The sequence below is a fragment of the Fundulus heteroclitus genome, chromosome 22, assembly GCF_011125445.2.
Source record: "Fundulus heteroclitus isolate FHET01 chromosome 22, MU-UCD_Fhet_4.1, whole genome shotgun sequence".
NCBI classification, from domain to species: Eukaryota; Metazoa; Chordata; class Actinopteri; order Cyprinodontiformes; family Fundulidae; genus Fundulus; species Fundulus heteroclitus.
The window spans coordinates 16,794,284-16,811,441 of NC_046382.1; the positions used below are offsets into that span (position 1 = coordinate 16,794,284).

The 17,158-nt window shown below is 40.6% G+C and overlaps 1 protein-coding gene across 6 annotated transcripts in view; it reads right to left on the reverse strand.

Annotated features, from left to right (window-relative positions):
* micu1 (mitochondrial calcium uptake 1) overlaps positions 1-4,458 on the reverse strand; it is a 59,168-nt gene extending 54,710 nt beyond the window's left edge. For 3 of the 6 annotated variants that reach the window (XM_012859221.3, XM_012859220.3, XM_012859219.3), the window contains exon 1: positions 4,299-4,455. The gene's annotated coding sequence lies outside the window, so the exon portion shown is untranslated. Of the gene's footprint in view, positions 1-4,298 lie in introns of all 6 variants that reach the window. The other 3 variants (XM_021314665.2, XM_012859217.3, XM_012859218.3) reach the window with 3 other exon arrangements.
* Positions 4,459-17,158: the final 12,700 nt, after the last annotated feature.

Consider the following 17,158-nt stretch of genomic DNA (forward strand, 5'->3'; position numbering starts at 1 on the left):
ACTCTCCATGTGGCTCTACGGTTCCCCAGGAGTGAATGCTGCTTGTCGGGACTTTGATGCAATCAACTGGTTTCCTTATATAGGACATTTTTGACCAATCTGTATAATCTGACCCAATCTGTATAAAATGATTGAACTTGATTTTGTAAAGTGCCTTGAGATGACATGTTTCATGATTTGGCGCTATATAAATAAATTGAATTGAATTGAATCCTTTGATGCATAAAGCAGAGTTGATTTTGTAATTCCACTTCCTTCCTAGTTTCTAATTACTTTAAAAGCACCTGCAGCACATTTTCTCTATTTGTTATCTAAATGAGGGCTGGACGATATAGAGAAAAAAAAAGCGTATCGATAAAATAGAAATCATATTGATCGATATCGATAATTATCAACAAATTCAAAACATATACATATACATAGTGCAGCCCTGGCCATTTGATGCTGTTGCTTAGTGACCTATTTTTAGATACAGAACACACAAACACTGAAATTCAAACTCAACCCTTTATTCAAACAACTTTTTACCAAAACTGCACATTTTCAAAAAAAGGAACAAAAGAATACATGCTCTCTGAACTCTTTGAAGGGTCCTGGCTGAGTTTGTGATTGGTTGAGAGGATGTAATGACTGTAATTTTAATCTACATGATAGGCTAGAATGCAAAAGGAAGGAAAACTATTATTTTATTGAACTTTTTACTGACTTTTTTCAATCATCAATATACATCTATAGATGGATATATATATAGTTATTGAATTATCGCCCAGCCTTAATCCGAATCAACTTTATTTGCCAAGGTTGTGGGTACTGACAAGAAATCTGACTTCAGATTCCAATGCCTGCATTATGTATACATAAAACAAAACAAAAAACACACAGGCAGACAATTGACAGCAGAAAGAGGTAAGAACAAGGCAGTATGTACAGGAGAGTCATTTCTGTTTCTTAGAAAAATAAGCGGCATCATTCCAATCAGAACCAGGAGGCCGGAGCTCAACAAAAACATGAACGTAGAACCAGGCACAGCCCATGGCGGCGTCAAACCGCGCCACTATGCATTAAACTTCGGCCAAAAACACATTCACTTTGACCCCATAAGTCATGTGACCTGGCTTGCACGGGTAAATCTAGCTTATTCCTTATATAAAAACGTTTCATATAACCTTTCAACGATTCCAGAAAGGAATCATGGACCACACAGATGTATGTCTGGACTCATCTGATCCACTCTGAGGTCATTAAAAGCTCAACATCCTGTGTTGCCCTGGGATGCTTTCTTCCTCCCACCCTCAGGCGTAAATAGTCGGAGGGGTTTAATCTCTCCAGAAGCAGGAAGACGGACAAAGCAGAGCCCGAACGGCGACGCTGACCAACACCAGCGACCTGAGGAGGCGCCTGGATTCATCAGATAACGATCACGCCTCAGCTAAGGCCGCTCCTCAATCTAGAGCTCAACCACAGCCACCATCATCCCACACAAGCTGCCAGCGATGGCTCAACGATGCTCGGTTATCTTTGCCGCACTAATTATTTTCAGTGAGTATGTCCACATCGAGATAAGACAAAAAGATGTTTTTACCAGCCTGATACTTTTTTTTTTATATTTGTTTTGTTCCGATTGTTTAAAACTGGCATCATTATGGATAGCGGGAGTCAGACTGTTTTAGCCAATCAGCTGCCCAGTCTGCTTATTAAAGGCCGAACAAGGCGAGATGAACCCTCATAACAAACCATCTGGTGTATAAGGTTATATATGAAAAACTATTTCAAACTTTACCGATGTGCTGGCAGCTCGGGAAGTTGTTAAAACCCGACTTTTACGAGGTGCTTTATCAGCCGATCATAACAGACACAAAACCTGAGCATCATCCATTTTAACAAAAGGCCATTACAGACGGCGGCTCCATGACAGACAATAATAGCCACACAGACAGTGCAGTGACTCACAGGAGAGTCATCTCTGACGACAATCCAACAGGATTATTATCCTGATAAACATAAATGGTAAATATGTGCCCCTAGGTTCCTTAGCAGAGGCGGTGACTTTGAACCATAAAGAAAAAACAGCGGATAACAAGATTAACCCCATGCATCAATTTCGACAAAATGCGGGGATGTTTTGCACCTACATTTCACCGTGTAAAGGCAGGAAATGTGTTGATGGGACTACAATAAACAATATCTAACGGCAAAAGGACCCTCTGAGCTATTTGGGTTTGACTTAGCTTCATAAATCCGTGATTCACACGCAGCGACTGTCCAAACTGGGAAGATAGGAAAAGGTTCTAATATAAGATTTTGTTTCAGGGCATGTCGCATGGCTCGGTTCGACTGAAATTTAGGAGTATTCAGAGCCCAAGTTAAGGCTTTACAAGTTTTGTTGTCTTCAAACCATTCCTGAAAACTTTTTCTTGGTGGCAGGATATAGTATCCTGCGCAAAGGAACCACAAAGTCTCCCATGAGGAGTGTGGCTTAGGCAGCCTTCTGCCAAAGTAACGTCCCCACGTGTGGCAGGACCCAAGGTTTCCCAGCATCCCAGTGCCTTCACTGCAAGAAGGGAAATAAAAGTAAGTAAAATTTTCATGAAATTAGTGTATTTTCCCTTGATTTGAGCAGCTACATAAGACTATTTGCCAATGAAATGAGTATTTTTACCCCTAAAATAAGATAGTTAGATATATTGCACTTGCAATAAGGTGATGGAGATGAATTGTTCTTATTTTAAGAGCAAAAATCTTATTCCATTGGCAAATAGTCTTAATTACCTGCTCAAATCAAGGAAAAATACACTCAGTTCAAGAAAATTTGACTTACTTTTGTTTCCCTTTCTGCAGTGTCGTCTTGCTTTCTTGTGCATGCACGTGCAGCGTTACCCAGGTAGACAACACGCATACACCTGGCCATCCTCGTGACAGAAAAAAGCAAACTCAATTCATCAGAGTACGTCACTTTTATTTCAACTAGTCCAGTTCTGATGCTCACATGCCGTGAACTGTTTATCGGAGCGACAGCAGCTCGACTGCTGGGTAGGACCCCAGCCGGGCCGACCTTCACACGACTCCGACGCCAACTCGCTACCGTCTCGGCCTCGGACAACTTTTGACACGATCTACCATGACAACTTTATTTACAAAGCACTTTAAAACAACCACGGCTGAAACAAAGCGCTGCACACAGCTGCAAACTAGGAACCGTTGTTGTCAGACTAGCTTTATTCCTCTCGCTTGCCCATTTTCCCACGTCCAACATATCAACTCCGACAAAGTGGGGGTCAGGGCAGCTCTTAGGGAGGCGGGGGAAACCATTTGATGCTGATGTGCAAAAACAATTTAGTATTTCCTTATTTACGAAACCAAATACCAAAGATATTCCTCATTTTAACGCCGGGAGGAGAGCCACACTTTTTTGTAAGCATTCTTAGAACAAAATACTACTTTATTCTTGTAAGTTTACAACTTTATTCTCTTACGTTATTCTCTCCCAAAATAGAGAGGGGAAAAAATCCCACCTGCCAAAAAAAAAAAGAAAAAAAAAAGAAAAAGGAGGGGAGGGGGGGGGTCGCCAATCTCTGGGGCTGATATCTTTAGGGGTTACATGCTGAAAAGTTTGGGAACCCCTGAACCAGGAGGACAGGAGCCTCATTTGTTGCTAAATACATCCCACCAACCATGAAGACACGATCAGAGGTATTCAGTCCCCCCCCCTCTCTGCTAGTGGCCAGAAAGTTTTGCCTGACGGGTTGATGCCATTAACCAGGGAGGGGAACAAGCCTCCTCCAGTAGGTGCCAGCTGCCTCCAGCTCCTTTATCAAGTGCCTCCTAGCATCCTTATGTGCACTAAATAAAAAAAAGTTTCGTAAATCCTGCCAGTGACCGGATGCATTTAATCTTAAGGCATATTTACTGTAACATTTTGATATTGTGCAGTAAATCCAGAAGTCCTGAAACGTGCTCTGCGGAGACACGGCAGCCTCGCTGGTTTGTTTTTAGCCGCATTTAGCAGCAGCGACGCAGGCTTTACGCTTGTTGCGCTCACGTGTCCTAACCAGAAAACGATGGTTTTGTTAAATAATAGACCCGTTTTTTTTTAAATAAAAATCAAATTAGGTCTAATAAGCCTTGTTGTGGTCCAGGTTTAGCTGTCAGGCTGGGTGACGGTGTTCTGCTTCGCGGCTAACGCTAGCTAGCCTCTGGATGAACGCAGCCTGCTAGTTTACCGACTGGCGCAGTTGTGTTAAAAAAAATAAAAATAAAAAAAGTGGTTTTATAGCCGATAAAGTAACGCTGTCACTTACATTAAAGACGACTCCAACACCCGCGGGGCCAGGTATGACGAGGTCTTCCTTGTTAGGGTCACTGTTAATCCTCGTCCCTCCCACCGAGATGCAGCAGCGAGTCGAGTTCCGCGTTCAGCTGCGGCCAGCGGGGAGGGACGTGTCCGCCACGCCGCCCCACGCTGCTCCTCAGGCGGCCTGCCTCACAGCAGCTCCCCTCATCCGGACGGACAGGGGAACTAACTCAAAAATAAGAAAAATAAGATACATTTTATTGTATGCACAAAGGGCAGCATCAGGTCAGCTTACTGGCAATTTAATGCCGAAAAAAAAATCAATTAATTTAGAATTGTATAACTTTTTTTTTTTTTTTTTTACATGCATAGAATAGTTTTGCTATTTTATGATGATGTTCATTACTGTCATTCACCTGCTATGTTTAGTTAAGATATGTGTGTTTAAAAGATGAAAAATAAAACAATAAATAAAGTATGTTTATGCTTTAAACTTTTTTCTATTTTTTTCACACCACAAACACAAGCTTTTATGTATGTTGTTTATTATTTTAATGCGATAGAGCTAATGACAGTAATTTCTAAAGGACAATTACTCCATCGTCTGTACCTGCTTCTCCATCTAGTGTGTGTCAGGTGGTGGGTAGTTTGGTTGATCTCCAGCTGTCACTGAGGAGAGGAAGGAAGGAAAGTAACGCATAAAAAGGTTTGATGTATTTATGTTGAGCTTCCTTTGGTCTCTACCAGCTGTGCACATCCGGAGACTAATTTCTGACCTGTTCTTCTTTGCAAAATAGCTCAAACTCAGTCTGATTGGATGGTGACAGTCTGTGAACTTCAGTTTGCTGCCACTGATCCTCACTTGGATTATTTGGGTGTGGGCTAGTCTCAGGGGTGCCGTCACACGTTTTGGGCCCCATGACAAAAATACTGAAATCATCCCAAAAGCTCATGTGTATATATAGAATTTTATTTTTAGGGATATTCAGAAATTAAGCACAGCTATAGTCCAGATATTAATAATAGGTGATTTCTGAGGTCATCAGAGTAAATGGCGCATACCACACTTCTCAGATTTTTATTTGCAAAAACTGTTAAAAACATGTGTCCAGATGTCCTAACTTTAACCTGCTTTGTCGCATAGAAACGTTGGAGTTTATAACATTGTTTTTTTTTTTTTTTTTTGGTTTTATATGTTTAACATTTTTTTGACCCAACTTGGTCTTCAAAATGGACAGTCACACTAACCATACCACCAAGTTAGTTACAAAGTGACTTAAGAACAACAAAATCAGCGTTTTGGTCACAAAGCCCATATCTGTTCAATAGAAAAAATGTGTGAGCAAGATGGTTCTACAAACCTGACCCAGTTACCTCAGTTCTGCCAGGAGAAATGGACCAAAACTCCAGCAGACTATCGTGGAAAGATTTTGGAAGGAACCCCAAAACATTTGACTCAAGTCATGCAATTCACAAAGCAACTGGACCAAATTAGATATCTAAATTAATATTAAAGAAAGTGAAATATAAATCAGTCTATCATCATTTTTGATATAAATAATTCATCATACATAAATATAAATAATTGTATTAATCCCAAACTGACATAAAACAGAAAAAGCTTTACTTTACTGTCCAACAGGGAGAAAAAAGATTGTCTTTTTATGCAAACATCTGGTTTCACCAGCTTATAAGTGATTACAGCAGAAATTTTAAAACTCAGCAGTCCTATAGACAAAAGACCCATAGGAAAAAAAAAAAACCTCTGTGCATTTCAAACTATATATTATTTAGCCTGGAGGTTAAAACAATGGATTTCATTGGTTGCCACTTTGTTAGATTTGCTTGCATGGACTGAGAACACAGCAGTACTAAATTACTCTAATGTATTAGATCATAACATTTATATGGGTCCTTTTGGGGTCCCGGTGCACAGCGCCATGAAGTTTATTGGCAGTAGATTGAAGAATAAGCTCTATCCTGGAGAAAACTGAGCCAAATGTTAAATCTGTCAGGATTTGTGTTATATAGGCGGGGGATATAATTGAATCCCCTTCTGAATTAATCCCCATCCTCTAATTATTGCTTTATCAAGACAACTATTACAGCTCTAAATGGTTGGAAATGTCAGAGGTTATTGACAGGGTGACTGATTGTGAGGAGTATTGTTTAATGCCTTATCATGTGACTTTTATATAGGACTTACTGGTCTCAGAAAGAATAACTGAACTTGGTAAAACAAAATGATGACATATAATTCTGCACTGTACTCACTAGGTCCATCTGCTCTCTATTCATCACATGAGCCAAAAATATTTGATGGTCTGCTTTTGAATTCTCATATTTAATGGGAATTAAGTCACAGCAACAGTGTTGTCAGTGTGACTCTTGAGTCCACAATAGTTGAGAATGTTTCACACATTCTTAGTCATTCATCTTATTTCCATCCACTACACAGCAGTCTTTTATTATTCTCATAATTATGCAGAACCCAAAGCGGGTTATTATGTTTTATCAACATTCCATAACGAGGCCGTGGAAATTGACAATTTTTGCAAGATTTATTTAAAAGACAACTTCACTCAATTAGGCGCTCAACAAAAGGATCCAAATTCATCCCCATTGACTCATTCTGGGAGATGCCAAGACATTCTCAGGCCCAAACTGCTGCGTAGGAGTTCTTCTTCTTGGACTATTTGCTATTCTGTTTTACTGGAGGGTTTTCCAGGCATGAAGGGCCTGTTTAAGGCCGAGCCACGTCATCTTCATCATATTTAGGTGCAGACTTTGACTGGGCCACTTGTTTTTATAGAAGCATTCAGAAGTGGCCTTGCTGGTGTGTTTCGGATCAATGTCCAGCTGTACAACTCGAGTTTGCTTGACTGTAAAGTTTCAGACTCATGGTCAGATATTCTCCCTCAGGATTTTCTAGTAGAGAGCAAAATGCAGGGTTTCTCAGAATCTCAGATGATCCTCTGAAGTCATAAAGATGAGTCCAATGTGAGACAGGACTTGGACATCTCCCATTTATGCTGTTTTTTGCCCCGTCTCTTTCTTATCACTCATGAACATTGATCTTAACTCAGGCAAGTAAGGTCTGAAGTGCTTTGGATGTTTTTTCTGGGTTGTTAGGTGACTTCTGGGTTGAATCGTCAACATGCTTTTGGAGTAATTTTGGTTGACCACCCTATGCTGGAAAGGTTCACCACTGTTCCATAAAGTGGGACGGTAGCATTAGAAAAAAATCTTTACCCCTTTCCAAACTGATTGATGTCAATGATTTTGTTTCTCATCTATTTTATTTATTTATTTTTCTTTTGATCGGGGCACGATGAGTTGCTCTTCTACAGCTTTTACCCTCCCTCATACAATCAGACAGGCAATATTTTTGTAATTTCTTGATTCTACAGGTAGATTCAGGCTTAAGTGTGGCTAATGAAATCAAACTAAAACAAATATTCATCAGTTAGTTTAAACAGTTCGATCTAACAAAGGGGGAATTATTTTTTTCATGTGGGGCAAATACCTTTTCACTGTAGTTGAAAGAGGCAGTCTAGGTTTGAGTAGACAGCTTCAGCTTTTCAGGCTCTTTTTCTTCACTGAGCCAGACTGTAGCAGGGTTCATATTACTGCAGACTGGACCCCAAACCATCTCCCACTCCATCCTGCCATCACTCACGAACAAGACACCCAAGTTACTTGAACTTCACCTATTGTGGCAGAGACTGACCCTGACCTGAAGAGAGCAATTAATCTATTCACTATTGAGAGCTGCTTCACAGTCAGCGTGTAGACTGCTCCATCGCGCGCAGAAGGTCACGGCTTGAACAGTTCCGCATTATTTACAACAAGCAGACACGGCAACCTGAAGTCTTAAAACCAGACGTCCCTCTGTGTGACTACACGTTGAGATGCTGTCCATAAATACAACTAAAAGGAAGGGGGGCAGTCCTGAAGGAGGCCAACCCGTTCTGGGAACAAGAATAACTCTCTGCCAAGAATGTGGATGCACTACTTGCTTCGGGTATACAAGTTTTGGATACTTCTTAAAAGTAACCATTGTAGCCAAACCTGAAAGGTACATTTAGGGAGACAATATAAGCTTTATCCAAATCCATGAAGAACAGGTGGACCAGATAATCTAACACTCAAGAATTCCTTGTGGGTCAAAACATGGCCCAAAGATTCATGGCTCCTCCTAAATCCAAAGCTGTATGATAGGTTGGATCCTCCTTTGCAACTCTCTGGAGCAAGCTTCCCTTGTGAGGATAAGAAATAGGATTTCTTGATAGTTAGAACATGCACTTTAGTCCCCTTTACTAAAAATTGGGCTACATGTTATATATACCAAGTATATTTAGTGTATCTAACATGTCCAGTACAGCAGGGTGTGTTTTTTCAGGTTAGTGTTTATACCTAAAAAAAAAGCATAAAGGAGTTTATTTTCCACTAAACAGTCCCACATAGCAAGGGTCAGTTTTGGTTGAAGGTTAAAACCAGTTGTGAAGGTAAAGCTTTTTGCTTTCCACGCACAGCAGTCGGTACAAGAGAAAGGCAGGCTGATTAATATCATGCTGTTAGTACGGCAGTGCAAAGGTGGAGGAAAAGATAAGGCAAGCCAGCAGAGACTCTGATCGTTTTTTTTTATTTATTTTTATGTTATAGACAATGTTGCTGTTTCTGTGACTGGGTTTACATTAAGATTGCCTCATTCTTGAATGCTACGTGGGGAATCCTTTTTTAGCTTTGGCCCTCTACAACCACAGCACATTTTGTCCCACTTAATCATATTTGCTTGTTTGAAAACTGGTGTAACTTGATCCACAAACTTCCTTTGTGAAGAACTGAAAGAGCATAGCCTTTAGACAAAAGCTGGGCCATATTTCTATGTAGTGTGTAAGGCTTTGTAAAAAGGCAATACACCCTTCCTTATTAGGACCGTGTTTACAGAAGCACCCGATTGGTGGTGTCAGACAAACGACGAGCTCTTGGGGATCGCCTTTTTTGTTAGACTGTAGGAGTGGCTCTATCGCGCTATATCAGTCATGCATGAACGTGTGCAAACAGGAGCAGACATGCAAACTTACCCTACACACCCTATTTTGTTCTCAGTTGTAGGTTACTCATACAATTTCTTAATCTTGTAGCAACCGTCAGTACAGAAGGATTGAAACTGTAAAATTCACCCCTTGTATGTCTGCGTTTTTAAGTTGGAGTAAAACTCAAAATAGAACAGCAATGTCCAACAGAAGTGTAATGCAATTACATGAATACATCCTAGTAGCTGCAGTTCTGCACACATTAAAGCAACAATGTTTGGAATGTCAATTAATCTCATGATGAAACGAATTCTGTGACGTTGATTTGAACTGTTAGGTTAAAGCACTTACAAATGTTTAAAAGAGTGGTGCCACTAGGTTGTGATCTTGAACTATTATACTTTAACATATTAATTAAATATTGAGTAGATAACAAAGGAACTGTAGAGGTAGAGGTCACTTTTTCATTTTCACTATTTAAACCATCTCAGATTTGATGTCTAATATAGCATGGTCCAAAATTCACACTACAGGTTTTTTTTTTATCCAAATGGTGGGTTTATGCTGTTGGAGCAGACGTTGTGTAGTTTTGAACAAACTGAGTCAAAAACTGAAAGAGATTTTTTACCATTTTCAAATATAAAACCTGATCAGACCTGACTGAACCTCTGTCACATGTTGAATTCTTGTCAGATGTTAAAATTATGCTTTAATAATGTTATTGCCAGTGGGTTGTGTTAATGGATTTAGTTTACAGTAGCTAATGAATTGTTTTTTTCCAAAAAGATAACATTAGCCATTTATCTGTAAAAGACTTAGACTTAGACTTAGACTTTCTTTATTGTCATTTTGTATACACAGAGTGCATACAGAACGAAATTTCGTTTTCACACAGCTCAGAAATATTGCAGTAACTCTACAGGATACCTTGCAGTGAATTACAGTACAGGATAAAGTGCAGAGATCAATCGCAGTCACTTACAGGATAAATTTCAATTTACTTCCGGATAAAGTGCAGCAGTGAACAGTAGGCAGTTGAAATGTAAACAATGTAAACCAAATGTAGACAAATATGCAGTAGGGTGCAGCAGTGATATTAAAAGTAGACAGTTGCATTGTACACAGTTTTGCAGTACGTTTCCGGTTAAGGTGCAGCATCAATTTTGCAGGATACAATACAATGTGCAAATGTGCAAATCAGCGAATCTAGTGTGGTACACTTTTGTACTTCAGCAGTTCAACAGTCTGATGGCAGCAGGGAAAAAGCTTTTGCAGAACCTAGTGGACCTGCAGCGGATGCTGCGGAACCTCTTTCCAGAGGGCAGCAGGGAGAATAGTCTATGGTGGGGGTGTGAGGGGTCCCTGATGATGTTACGGGCTCGAGACACACAGCGCTGCGATGAAATGTCTTTAATGGAGGGAAGAGGAGCCCCGATGATCCCTTCTGCTGTCCTCACCACTCTCCTCATGTTCTTCCAGTCGGAGGCACTGCAGCCTCCACACCACACAGAGAGACAGCTGGTCAGAATACTCTCTATGGTGCTTCTGTAGAAGGTCGTGAGGATGGGCGGGGGCAGGCGGGCTCTCCTCATCCTCCGCAGAAAGTACAGTCGCTTCTGTGCCCTCTTCACCAGTGACGTGGTGTTCACAGTCCAGGTGAGGTTGTCCGTGATGTGCACCCCCAGGAACTTGGTGCTGCTGACCACCTCCACCGCTGAGTTGTTGATGAGCAGTGGAGCATGGTGAGGCCGGTTTTTCCTGAAGTCGACGATAAGCTCCTTCGTCTTCTCCACGTTCAGGATCAGGCTGTTGTCTCTGCACCAGCCCACCAGCTGCTCCACCTCCCCTCTGTAGTCCTGGTCGTTGTCGTCTCTGATCAGGCCCACCACCGTTGTGTCGTCTGCAAACTTCACGATGTGATTGGTGGTGAACCTGGGGACGCAGTCGTGTGTCATCAGGGTGAACAGCAGGGGGCTCAGGACGCAGCCCTGAGGGGAGCCCGTGCTGAGGGCGACGACATCAGAGGTGTTCTGTCCGACCCGGACTGACTGAGGTCTGTTGGTGAGGAAGTCTAGCAGCCAGTTTCGTAGGGGCGTGCTGAAGCCCAGATATTCCAGTTTTCCCACCAGATGTTGTGGGATGATGGTGTTGAACGCTGAACTGAAGTCCAAGAACAGCATCCGCACGTGCGTGTTCTTCTCCTCCAGGTGTGCCAGGCTCAGGTGAAGAGCAGAGGAGATGGCGTCCTCAGTGGAGCGGTTCCGTCGGTAGGCAAACTGGAACGGGTCGAGTGTTGATGGGAGACTGGAGATGATGGGAGTCAGTGCAACAGGCCGGTAGTCGTTGAAACAGGTGACTTGAGGTTTCTTTGGCACCGGAATGATGGAGGCAGACTTGAAGCATGCTGGCACTGTGGCTTGGTCCAGCGAGGTGTTAAAAATGTCTGTGAGGACACCAGCCAGTTGTGCAACAGTTGGTATGGAATATCATGTGCCAGGTGGCTCCATATAACCCAAAAATGTGGCACAAATCAGACAGAACCAGTAGGTTACAATATAAGATAAGAAGAGAAATAACCAGAAACCAGCAAGTTTCCCATGTGTCTCGCTATAGCTCACAACCTTTGCAACGTGTTTCTCTGTCTCACGCCCATTGATGTCTGGGAATAGGCCTTTGTGCAGCACCTCTGCAAGGATAAAGCAGGGATAGAAAATTGGATGATTGATGAAAATCTTCTATTTTAGCCTAAGTATTAATTAGTAATCCGAGTTGTGGGTTCTTATTTCCAAACCACTCTTTGGTAGGCTTAACCTTAGCCATTGGGCACTTTACCCAATTTGTTGAGTTGGAAAACCTAACCAATATGTTATATTAACCCAATCCTGCTGTGTTAAACCAAACTAAGCCTGGATCAGAGCATTGTTTTTAACCAAACACGTTTTAGAGGGAAATTACTTCTGTTTATTGGTGTATTTCATCTTTTAAACAATGTAAACTCAATCAAAGACTAAACAACATCTTATGTAACCTCTGATGAGATAATGCATACATCAAAATCTTATACCTCCAGGAATTCACTTGTTTTATATAAACTAGAGACACGCCAGACCATTCAAGATCCACTGTAAAAAGTGTATGTGTGCCTGGTAATATCTGAAATGCCCTGATTTCACTTTATGAATCGATGCAGCCTCAAGGGCTTAAGCAGGTCAACATCCGTGGCTGACAATTTGCATTTAAATAGCATCACCCACACAGGCCTGATGCTTTGCACCAGAAAAAGGAAAACGGGAAACTGGGGTAAGCTTACGAGAAATTACATATAATTACGTATATATATTGCAACGACACACAGAAAACAATAACTAACATGAAGGTAACCCTAAGGTTGTTAGAGTCTGATTTCTCATTAATCTATATTATATTTCTTTAAGGATAACTAATGATAAGAAGCCATATTATCCCACACAACTGCACCCTGATAGTTACACAACATGTTTCCTCCAAGAGTTATTGTATTATCAGTTTTCTCCTTTGACCAACACAGGTGGGGCTTAGGACACATTTATGGCAGGCTTGGTTAAAGATTAAGCAATGTGAATTCCTCAAAGGGGAGTCTCCTTGACATTCATTGACCACCCAAACCCATTAACACCGTCATTATCAACATATGCAGAGGTTCACTGATTCTGGACAAACAAAAACAGCTCCCACTTGACTACTTACACCACTGAGATACATAAAGTAACTCTGGAGTTTTGACGTTTCTGGTTGAAAGTGGCTGATGATTATTTTAGATCTGATCCCTTTAGACTGTGTTATGGTAAGCAACTTAGTCACGAGCTCCTGAAGGACAGGCTATTTTTACACACATGAATGACTGCTGTGGCTATTGACAACAAGCCATTCGTGTTTCTTTTAATGTAACATCCTCTTGCAAAGGAAGTCTTTAAAACAGACCGCTTTACATTAAATTCAGTGACTGTTGAACTAACGTTTAAAGCTACTAGCCATGGCGCTCCGTAAAATCAATCAACTTTACTTTAGATATAGCTTATCACCTTTAGAACCACCTGACTGCCAGTTTATCCGTTTGATCTGTGGTCAAAATTTGATTATTTGAGATAAAATCTACCCTTCTAAAAATAGGCTTCCATGTACAAATGTCTCTGATGACGTCACATTAAGCAAAAGGAATCAAGGTTCTTTTGAGACGACCCATTTGAAATGCTCCTCTATTTTTCCTCGTTATTTCCCTGTTCTTGATCAGCTTGTGTTTACTGGTTCTCTGTATGGCTGCTGCAAAAATATCTAAGCTGTACTTAACAGCCCAACATTAAATTCAGAAAAAATGGCTATACTAAAACATAGGGGCAGTTTGACATCTATTCAGGCCTATTTTAAAATCTGTCAAAAGTTGCTAGTCTGGTATAATATTTACTAAAGTCATCTGATCTGATCAGCAACAGTCAGAATTATCAAAAATTATATAAAAAATTATAAAATTATAAAAAAACAACTATGTAATTTGCATATTACTGCAAAAAAATAAAATAAAATCCACACTATTGTGTTTTATTGTCTGGGTACATTTTGCCTATAGAAAAAAACTCCACTGTAAGGTATCTTGGGTTACAATCAATGCAAAATAAAATAATAGATGAATTACAACAGATAGAGAGACAATAAAGAATGCAACACAAAGTAAAGCATGAATCAAATCTAGATTAATCCAAGGTACAGCATGTAGGGATTTAGAGGAAATGTATAGTTACCAGGTGAGTGATGGAAGTGTGGGTGAAGAGATATTTATGTCTTCATAGACCAGGAGGCAGATTTTGTGCAGAGTCCTGAATCGTGGTCAGCAGTCTTCCAGTTGGGTTTTGGACCATCTGTAAGTGGGAAACTGAATCATGATCTAAACAGGAATACAGAGAGTTTTCATAGTCTAGATGTGAAAAAACAAAATCATTAATTACTGTTTTTTTCCTGCTAATAAAACACGATTGAACAATACTTGTAATTTGTCCACTTTTAGTTCTTTATCAATGATGACAGATTGGACTCTAAATGCCATTTGTGATAAAAGCAGCAGAAAGGATTTATTGTGATTTAAATGGAAAAACTATTCAAAGCCAAATTTGAACCCTGACTGAATGAAAACACCTGTGCTGCTACAGGTGTATGAGAGCCAGTGTAAATTGAAAGATGAATTGCAGGTTTCATATCCAATATTAAAGCACTTCTGACGTTCATATCAGAAAACCGTTAATGATGCTGGAAGAAAACTTTTTTCTGCTATTCAGGCATATTGTCGTAAGCCTCATGGGGTATTTTAAATTATTGAGTTGGTCCTTTATACTCCACAGAGTGTTGTGTCAAGACCCTTTGGGAAATTGGGGGGAAAATCCTACCACTTTTTATTGATAAAGTAACATCTGAAACTTTGTGATTTTTTTTTAATCCTCTATTGTGTCTCTTTCTGTTGTGTCTGTTTAATTTGGGGTCCCACAGGGCTCAGTTTTAGGCCCCCTACTTTTCTCTCTTTAACTGCTACCCCTTCTCTCTATCTTTGGGAAACATTGGGTTTCTTTCCACTTTATGCAGATGACTCCAAGGTTTATCTCAGGGTATGTTAGTAGACTCACTGTTTAAATGTCTTGACAAAACAAAGGTCCGGATCACTTTAAACCTTTTACACTTCAACAAGCAAAAAATGGAAGTGATGGATTTTGGTGGCAATTCTGAGATTTTCTACAATAGATCTTGGTTCTTTGACACATTAGGTTAGGCTGATGATCACAATTTTGGGAGGTAAAGCTATAGTTGGTAATCCTGTTGAGAAACCCTTTTTGTTATACTGGCTAAAGTGGTCCTTCCATTCTGAGAGTAGTCAATACATTATGTATTCAGAAAAAGATATGAAAAAAATCAGACCTCTGTGAGAGCTGCAGGCCTGTAAAAACTCTGACCAATCTCTGCCGTTCGGTCCGGATGAAAGAACCTATCAAATGTAGGCAGTCATTTTCATCTTTGAAATCTATCACCTTATCTATTGGTTGTCCCACATGCCAATGATTGCGATGCGCTCACATAATGCCAATGAACGTGCATGTTCCTTGTTAGTTTCCATTTGGTAGCAGGGCATGCAGACTTCTAGTGTTCATGCATCCAGTGAGCTTCAGTGTTAGCCATTCATTGTTGTGCCGCTGTTCTCACTGTATACTTTAAAAATGGCTGAGAGCTGCAAGAAGCAAACTGTCTTACAAGTTTATGAGAAGAAGAGGAAGGCCTCAGAAGAAAGAAATTGTGTTTGGAAGTTTTTTTCACATGATCCCCTTGAAGAGCAGGTAAGATGGCCTTGCACATGCACCGTTATTTAAATTGGGACGTTGGTGTTGCCTACCTACTTTTCCAGGAAAATCGCAGACTCTAGCTTTAAGATGGATGCAGATCTTAAACTCGAAAGCCAAATTAGAGCTGTTGTGAGATCTAGCTTTTTTTCATTTGAGGCAATAACCCAAAATAAAGTTTATTCTATATCACTGCAGCTCTTTGAAACAGTAATCCATACATGTGTTACATTTAGCCTGGATTTCTGTAACATGCTTTGTTTTGGTACCAGTGATGGTGGTTGGTTGCGCAAAACGCAACGTCTCGCAACTTTTAACTGGGACAAGAAAGTCTGATCACATTACGCCCATTCTGACTTTCACTTAACCGGGCCGCCTGTACATTTCAGGATACTTTCTGAAGTAATTTTGAATCTCTGAATCCCCCCACCTCCACCACACACACACACACACACACCTGAGCTCTCACAGCCAGATATTCCCACCCTGCTCCCATAAATCTGTAAGAAGTGATCAAGAGTATAGGTCAGGTCCAAGTATTGATCCCTGTGGCACACCCGTCTGTCAGAACAGCTGGAAAGGAATCGCTCTAATCAGTTGGTCCATACAGGTTTTGGCTCTATATTTACAAGACAAACCACTGAAGAACAAAACCACGATGTTCCAGTTATTATTCTGAGTAAATGGTAAACGGACTGAACGTATATAGCTCTTTTACAGTCATGCTGACCACCCAAAGCGCTGTACACTAGAGCAGGGCCGGATTATCCATAAGGGCCACTGGGCCAGTGCCCAGGGGCACCAACCATGGAGGGGGCACCACATGACACATGCTTTAAAAATATATTTTTCATAAGTTGTTATATTATTTACTTGAAATTGTTGAAAGACCATGCATTATTCGTTTTGTGAACGTTGATGTCACAATAACAATAAATGATAAATAAATCAAGATTTTTTTGATTTAAAAAAAATAAATAAAAAAATAAAATGAGATATTTGAATATTGCTCACTGCTCATATGCCTACATGTAGTTGTGTAAGTTAGTAAATTACATTACAGAAATCCCCTTGATTATGTCTGATGATTTTGACTGGAGGACAGCACGGGTAAGGGGGGGGGGGGGGGGGGGGGGGGCTTTGAGGTATAGTGCCCAGGGGTACCACATTGTCTTAATACGGGCCTGACTAGAGCTACATTGATATTTACCGAGATGCAGCTCGACTAGGCAACTTGGGGTTAAGTGCCTTTGCCCAGAGGCACATCGACATGTGGCAAGGGGAAGCTGGAATCAAACCCACAACCTTCTGATTGCCAGACGGCTACTCAACCCATCAAGTGGAGTGGATCAAAAGTGTAATCAACAGTATTACAGAACTGACTAAACCTAATTTCTTTAAAGTCACATATCCTTATCAAAAACATCATGATATAGTGCAAGTAGTTTTTCCAGATTTTTTTTTTTCTGTAATTA